A 7,734-nucleotide genomic window follows, 5' to 3' on the forward strand; every position below is an offset into this window, starting at 1 on the left:
CGGCTGGGAATCCACGTGAAGCGATGGGCATTGAGCTGCCTCCTTCAGCTCTCCAGGTCTGACTTTGCTCCTGACAATATCCGTACTGAAGGAGTACGCTCCGGGAGCAAACCTGCCTCCGCTCATCGCAGCGGTAACAGCATCTGACCTTGGGCGTCACCAAGGGATGAGAAGCAGCTGTTCTCTCGTATCCTGCGCTGCTCAGCGTGGCGGTGGTCAGTGATGCCGCAGGTCTTGCAGGGCTCTGTTCTCCCAGAGCCTGGCTCTACCGCTGGCTTCCTGACGGAGACCTCGGGTGGCTGTAGAGCACTGAAGCTTCTAGTACGTGCTTTGGTGGTACGTCTCTTCTAAATGACTGTCCACGTGCTGGAGCGAACGCTGTTTTCCCAAGCTCTTACCTAACACTGTAGAAACAGTATATAGCTTTTAATCTTCCCTTTTTACCGGCAGTGAAACTACTTGAGGGTTGTGCTCAATCTCTTACGAAAACTTTTGTAGCTGTGGAAGGAGTGCTTTATGGTCACGAAGAGTATTTTCTTGCTTCATTTCAGATCTTGTTTGTTTGGAGGGAGCACTAACATCCTATAAAAGGAGGGCAAACGAAATGCCGTGTGACAGCCAGCTCGTTAATTGTGTCCAACATGGTTATTTTACTGGGTGATGCACATACCTACACATGCACGTGTGACCAAGTGTCATGGGATGTATAGGAGGACTGATTAAAACCATGCCTTTCCCACATCTGGCTTATGTTAGTCCAGACAGAAAATATGCAGCTTACAATCTCCGTGGATAATTAGCCTGACATGTTGCTTATCAGAAGGCACCCTCTCCTAGAGCAGAGCAGCAGAGGGGAAGGCGGGAGGGTTGAACACCGAAGCTGCTCGTTTGCAAGCGACATCTCTAGTTGCTGGCAGTGGTTGGCTCATGGCTTTAATAAATCTGCTCTGGACGTGCTGGTAATGGCGTGAAAATAAAAGAGCTTCATTTCGGCCGGGGTGTCATTATTTTGGTGTGTAATTCCTTGGCCGTAGTAAGCCACGTCTGAGCAGTGAGAACAACGTCCACGTTAATGGTAACGAGAAGAGCACAGTGCAGTCGAGGAGGGCTGCGGAGCGAGCCAGCGCTGGTATCAGTAGGCAGGTGGGAGGCAGTGGAGGGCCTCCAGCTTTCAGAGAGCCTTTGTTCAGAGAAAAACGCAGAGTCAACATCCGCGGGGCTGCAGCGGCAGCGGCAGAGGGGCAAGTGGAAGACGTCAGCAGTTTTAAAGGGAGGATGAGATAGATAGCAAACAGGTTCTACAGTAGGACTCCACTGGAATCCGGGGGGGAGTTGTAAGGTTCTTGTGTATTGAGTCTGAGAAAAGTATCAGCTCAGTGTAACATCGATGATGGGATGAAATGTGTCTGCTCTGCCCTAGCCCGTGGGGGAATCCAGAGCCTGCTGGGAAGAGGCAGGCTGCGAGCGCCAGTGCTTTGGGGGCTGCCAGCGCCGTTGTGTGTTTCCCCTGCACATCGCTGCTGTTCTGGAAGGTGCCAAAATCCGCACCTTCAAGGAGGGGGGTGAGTCGATGAGACCGTGGATGAACAAATGAGCATTATGTGCTAGGGAGGTGACACAGCTGGCCGTGCTGAAATCCAGCTGTGCAGGCACATTTACTGGCTACTATTGTTTGCCTTCCCTCACATGAGATAACCCAAACCCCGTAGCAGCGAGTCTGCTCAGGGCACAGTCCTGAGAGTCTGCGGAGCGTGTGGAATTGAGACCAAACTTCTGGCAGTGCTGCTGTGTAACTTAAAAAGAAAAAAATAAAAAACCCAGTCCTTTGCTTCATCTCTAGGGCATGACAACAGCTCTCTGTCCTGCTGACAGTGAGTGATTCTGCCATCCTCAGAGGGGAAAGTTTCGTCCCTCCAGAGCACGGTACAGGTTATTGGATCGTTATGGTGGCGTTGGAGCATGGGTAGACGTGGACTCCGCTGACTGCGGTCTTGCTGGATGTGAGCCACAGCTAGCGTGCTCTTCACACTCGTGTGCTCTGCCAGCCTTCAGCAGTAAAACAAGTGAACAGAGGGTGGGGAACAGAATACAACCATCCCTGCCGTGTGGTTGCCCTTTCCTGATGAGAAACAGCGGAGCCCTATGAGTAAGCTGCACTCCCCAGTGATCATTGCTCCACGGTACTAATCAGGCTGACACCAGAAAGTGACGTGTCCAGCATCACTGATCAGGCACAGCAAGCAACAAGATCAGTAGCAAAACTGCTGGGGCTTGACCCTCTTCACCAAAATGTCGTTGTTCTCTGTCTTTTGGGGAAAATACGGCTTTGTGAGATCGTGAGATATATTTGGCCTGTCACCCTGGGGATCGCAACCCCACTCCCCTGAGCACTGGGTTAATTAGTGCCTGGTTCTTCCCCTGCTTCCCAGCCGCAGGAGAGCATCAGCCGGTGCTCCAAACGTGGAGGTGCCTTGCGTGAGGCTTCCAGCATGCGTGCAGTACCCCTTCATTTTTCAGCTCGTGCTGGAGAACCAGGTGTAGATGCGGAACTCTCGAAGGTACCTCAGGAGCAGTAGCTGTTTTGATGGGCAGCTTCTCTGTGGTTGTGAAATAGGGCAGGTGAGGGTGTAGGAAACCCTGAGACTGGATCTCAGTAATTCCCTACGAACAAACCTAAGTTATGCGGTGAAACCCAGAGGGAAGACCCCGCGTCGGCGCCAACAGAACCTGCTGTTGCAGTCCTAGATTGGGCACGGAAAACCAGGCGACTGCTTCATTCACACAGCAACCCTAAATGCCTGTGAGAGGCCCAAATAAGCCTTGTCACGCAAGAGAGATGATTATTTTAGAAACAATCCCATGCAGGCGGATAAGGTGCTTTGGACCATCCAGCTGCTGTCTCATCTGCTGCAGGGCTGGGAAGCTTTCACGAGGGATTATTAAGGGAGAGCAGGGGCTGGTGGAAAAGGGCTGTCAGGATGAAGGCTGCGGGAAGTACCTGTGGCTCTCTCTGCTCTTGGGCATCTTTCCCAAATGATGCACCATGGTCTCCACTCCTGGATCCAGGTGGATGTCTGGGCAGCAGATGCCATGTGCTTGCAAGCATAAACGAGCACCCCTCCGCATCTTCTGTGTGAAACGCGGTAAAAATGTGAGACTCTAAAAGATGCCATCTCAAGGCGGGACCTTGAAGCAAGTGGTTATCTCTGGTGGGTTCCCTTCCTCTTTCTGGCTGTAAATGGGGATGATCATCTCTCATGGAAGGTGTTCATTCCTGTGAGTGGCATGAGAACGCCACCCAAATGCGATGGCTGACTCTTCAGCAGCTGCAGGAGGTGCCGAGGAGTTAAAAACCCCCGGGATCCTGCAGATGAAAGAATGCGTTCCTGTCTAACTAAAGGCAGCATCATACCGTCAGAGGCGAATGGTGGGACCGAGGGCAGCAGCAGCAGCAGCTCTAATACGAGGACTTCTTCAGAGCTGAACACTGCACGCTGGAAATCCAGCCTTCCCGTGACAAAGAGTCGTGTGCAGTTAGCTAGGGTTCGAAACAGGAGACCTGAAGGCATTTTCACCATGTGCTCCTCTATGGTCCCTTGGGAAGATTGGACCGCTTTGACCTCCACCTGGGCCTGTTTCTGTCCCAGGTGGTGTGGCCTCTTCTGGATCTGTCTTTGCATTGCTGAAATAGGGAAACTGCACCCCCTTTTTTTTTTTTTTCTGTCCCAGACTGGATTTCTGTAAATGGACATTGGTCACCAGGCCTTACATCCACAATCCCATCCCATTCCAGCTTTCCCTGATGGGAGTTGTTCATCCAGGTGACTGCTCCTCCCCACGGCAGAGGATAACCAGGCTTCTCCATCACATGCCCCAGTCTCCATTGCCCTGGGGACTTCGCAGAGAGGCTCCTGGTCCCCCCTGCTCCTCCTTGCTGCTGTTGTTTTCCTGTTCCCCTGGGTCTCGCAGTGCCGTTACCCTGGTGCCCTTGCTCTGACATCCCTTCTGACACTGTCTAAGGGCTTCCTCTCCGATATGGGCTCCCCTCCTGTCCACCGCTGAACGCCGGTCTGACTTTGCTCCTTGCAGCTCTCCCTTTTGGCTTTCTGGTGGCTTTCTGCCTCGCTCTCCCCTGCCTGTTTCCTGGCTGCTTATCTCCCTTTCTTCTTCTCATTGTCCCCTGTTTCTGCAGCTGGAGCCAAGCCTCCCACGGCTGCCTGATGGGTAGCAGGGCTGTTTGCTTCCTCCCGTTGCCTTGTGTCAGCTTTTGAGGTGGCCCGTGGATGTCAGTTACGGCAAAATTTACCCCATCTTTGGAGAATTTAAACTGAAATGCCCAAGAGCTCTTGGTACACTGCTGACCCTGCGGCAGCCCTCACCGCTGAACGTCAAATTCCGCACACGCACCCCCCGCCCCCGACTGCCAAGAAGTGGAGCTGCTGAGGGAGAGGTCTGGCTTCTCCTCGCCTGCGTGGGTGGACAAAGTATTCTTCCCCAGCTTTGCCCCTGGAAATGTCTGCATCTGAAAGCAGAGCAAAACAAAACAACTCCAGCCTCCAAACAGCTGATATTTCATATTTCAGGCTGTGCAACTATTCAGTTGCTAAATATTTCAGCCCAGGACTTACAGCCTGGCAATGGAGAGCTGAAGAAGTAGGAGAAGTAATGGGGAGAAGTATTGGGCAGCCTTCAACAGCATGGTGTGAGAAGGCCCTTGGCTGCTGCCTAAGCACTGAGTAACCCATTGCCCAGCACGGCCCGTTTCTCCCTGAGCACAGGATGTTCTTAACGTACTACTTCAGGGAAAGGAAAAAAAAAGATGGTCACATTTGCCAGTTGAATTTCAGTCCGTGGTTTCAGCACATTCGTTCTTGTGTAACGTCCCGGTGCATCTGGAGCTGGCGGGAAGGCCGGCTCGGGATGGGGCTGGGGAGGCTCTTCAGGCTCCAGGCTCTGCTGCAAAGAGGTTCCCAGCCATCCAGCATGGGGCTGCTGTTACAACTGTTATCAGCTGCAGTTCAAAACACTCTCATGCCTTCCACGTATTCCTGTGAGTGGCTCAGGAAGCCAAGAGGAGCAGTTTTACCTTAAATGGCCCTGAAGATCAGTCGGGCTTTTGGTCCTTGCCCTGCTTAAACTCACATAGTAAATGGGAAGCAAATGCTGATACCCACATTCCTGCCATCATTATTCCGAAAAGAAGTTAACTCAAAGGGCTTTAATCCTTGAATTTTCATGCTGAATCCCTGGTAACCCTCTCTTATCCATTGTAAAGTCTCGCTTAATTCCCAGAAGATTGTTTGACTCCCTTCAGCTAAAATTCTTTTTCGCTTTTGATGTCCTTCCCTTCCCCATCTCTGTCTTTTTGAGAATTTAGATGTCTCTGGAGCTTGATTTACATGTGTAACTAAGGCTTTGTGAGGGCTCCCGGGGAATCCGTGTGATGAGCCCAGTGGTGAATCAGAGGGCTTTACTGGAACAGCCCATGTGCTTGGAGGTAGGGGCTTTCTCGACATCCTCTTCCCCTCCGGGACTGGCCAGATGTTTGGCTCCAGGAGGGTTCATCTGTCTTCCTCAGGCACTGCTTGTCAGAGAGGGGCAAGTTTCTCCAGTGCTCTGTGAATGGGGTGAATAGAAATAATGGGAAGTCTCCAAGCACCAGCCTACACAGGAGTGATGGGCACCCTCCGTGCTTTTAGGTGTTTAATTTGCAAGAAATAAAGACTGCAGTTTGTTGTCCATCCCAACCACCACTTGGATGTGTTTGCAAATCACCCTCTATAGTAAAGGAAAAACTCTTCTTCCTACGCTCTATAATAGTTTACAAGTGACACCAAGTCCTGTGGTATTCCGTGTAACCAGCTCTGGTTGAACTCTGAAGAACTCCCCCATTCCAAAAATCAAACTCAATGAGCACCCTAAAGTCTGCCCCAATCTGACGGACCTGAATAAATCTGAAATTCAGATTGGTGGTGTTTGAAAGGTTGCAGTTTCAGCAAGGAAGGAGTTAACCTTTTCTGCCTCGGAGCAAGGAAATTCTTCATTTTAGTGCAGACATTTTTGCAGGGTTAGAGGGCTGGATCGCCCGTGGGGACTTAATTCATACCCTCCATGCGCTAGAAGAGGGATACCTATTCCTGCTAACAAATTTGCCAAAGATGGTTTCCAAAGGAGCCAAGGAGACATGTCTTTGCATTCCGCTGGATTTCAGAATATTTTGCTCCTGGAAGGTTGAGAGGGAAAGGTAAATGTCATGGTATTTCTGTCTTTGCCAGCAGGTCTATGGAAACTTGTTGAACGAACAGCTTTCCCCTTCACCGCTCTCGGTTGGTGCTCCCTTCCCCACCAAAGGTCTCGTTCAGCCCCTCAGGGCTCTCTTAACGCACCATTCACCAAAGCATCCTGTGACCTTGCAGGCTCTGAAGCGCAGTTTTCCCTCTGCTTTTTCACCATCCCTACCTTCTACCCACAATTCCTGTCTCTCCCCTTAGTTCCACATGCTCCACTACATTTTTTGGCAATGCGTCTTCCCCACTGCCTATTCCCTGTTGTCCTCTCCCAGGCATTTCCCTCCGTGGTTATTCCCAGGCCACGCAGGAATCCTCTTCTGCCCCGCACAGCTGCAAGCCACAGCTGGCTCTCAGCTTCTGCTCCTCTGCTCTGCTCCTGTCGCAGCTGTCTCACAGCCCCGGGAGGAATACTCACCAATGCCGCCGGGTCCCCGGCTGCGTCTGCAAGCCAGGAGAGGGGAGGGAAGACCAGCAAGTGCTGGTAAAGCCGGCGACTGGAAATATAAACACATCTGTGCTTTGTGATGTCCTGTCTTTCCGAGACTGCTCAGCCCAGCGGATGCTGTGCTGCCTGGAGCTGGGAGCGAGCGGGGCAGGGAGGCAGGAGCTAGGAAAATCAGCAGCAGCCGGAAGGAAAAGCCTGGCATCGTTGTCTTATCGTTGTCTTTCTTCCAGAAGATTTGAAATGCATAATGCCTCCCCCTTTAACTTGGCTAAGAGTTTTGTTGTGTCACCATTAAGAAGATGAAAAAATACTTACTTGCAATTTGTATGATTAGGAAAAAAAAAAAATCATCCCGCGATGGACATTTTGCACAGGCATCAAAGGAATTAGCTCCTTGTCCTCAGATCCAGCAGCCCCTACAGAGGAGATCATCACCACTATTTTGTTCCTCATAGCCTTAAACTACTTTACTGAAAATATTTTTGCCTCATAAGCGTTTCTAAATCTCTCTCTCTTACAGCATCTCAGGACATGCAGGGGATGCCTGTGTGTTGGGTTTCTGCCTGGCGTGGCCCCTGTCAGAAGCAGGAAACATTCCAGGAAAGTTGCTGACCCTACACTAAGACCTACCCTGCGCTCAGCTCTTCCGGAAGAGAAGCCTGATTTCCATCCGATGTCAGTGTTTGATGACTTCCACATGCCTTGTGTTTTAAACAACTTAATCTGATCATATTCTAAAAGTGTTTGTTTGGCCCGTGGCTGACTCTGAAACTGTTTCGTATCAGGAGTTATTTGATATGCTTTGGTGGTGTGTGGAAGACGGGTGTATGATACTTCCACCTACGAACTCAATTGATGTGGACTCTTTTCCATATTATTTTTCTTGCTGTAGTAAATTACAGGGTTTGGGTTAATCTCTCCTTAAATTCCATGCTTTGAGGATAGACTTTAGCTTTTTTTAAAAAAAATATGTAAAACGTTGGAGGACCCATCTTCTGC

The sequence above is a fragment of the Buceros rhinoceros genome, unplaced genomic scaffold, assembly GCF_000710305.1.
Source record: "Buceros rhinoceros silvestris isolate BGI_N320 unplaced genomic scaffold, ASM71030v1 scaffold10615, whole genome shotgun sequence".
NCBI classification, from domain to species: domain Eukaryota; kingdom Metazoa; phylum Chordata; class Aves; order Bucerotiformes; family Bucerotidae; genus Buceros; species Buceros rhinoceros.